Raw genomic sequence first — 569 nt, 5'->3', positions numbered from 1 at the left:
AAGCCATTCTTCAACAATATGTGAACTGTGAACTTCCAGATGTTCAAGCTGGTTTTAGAAAAGGCAGAGGAACCAGAGATCAAATTGCCAACATCTGCTGTATCATCGAAAAAGCAAGAGAGTTCCAGAAAAATGTCTATTTCTTCTTTATCAACTATGCCAAAGCCTTTGACTGTGTGGATCACAACAAACTGTGGAAAATTCTGAAAGAGATGGGAATACAACACCACCTGACCTGCCTCTTGAGAAATCTGTATTCAGGTCAAGAAGCAACAGTTAGAACTGGACGTGGAACAACAGACTGGTTCCGAATAGGAAAAGGAATATATCAAGGCTGTAAATTGTCACCGCACTTATTTAACTTCTATGCAGAGTACATCATGAGAAACGCTGGGCTGGATGAAACACAAGCTGGAATCAAGATTGCTGGCAGAAATATCAATAACCTCAGATATGCAGATGACACCACACTTATGGCAGAAAGCGAGAAAGAACTAAAGAGTCTCTTGATGAAAGTGAAAGAGGAGAGTGAAAAAGTTGGCTTAAAGCTCAACATTCAGAAAACGAAG

The sequence above is a fragment of the Bison bison genome, unplaced genomic scaffold (genome assembly GCF_000754665.1).
Source record: "Bison bison bison isolate TAMUID 2011002044 unplaced genomic scaffold, Bison_UMD1.0 scf7180017863959, whole genome shotgun sequence".
In the NCBI taxonomy this organism is placed as follows: domain Eukaryota; kingdom Metazoa; phylum Chordata; class Mammalia; order Artiodactyla; family Bovidae; genus Bison; species Bison bison.
Note: the sequence above shows the minus strand (reverse complement) of the source record.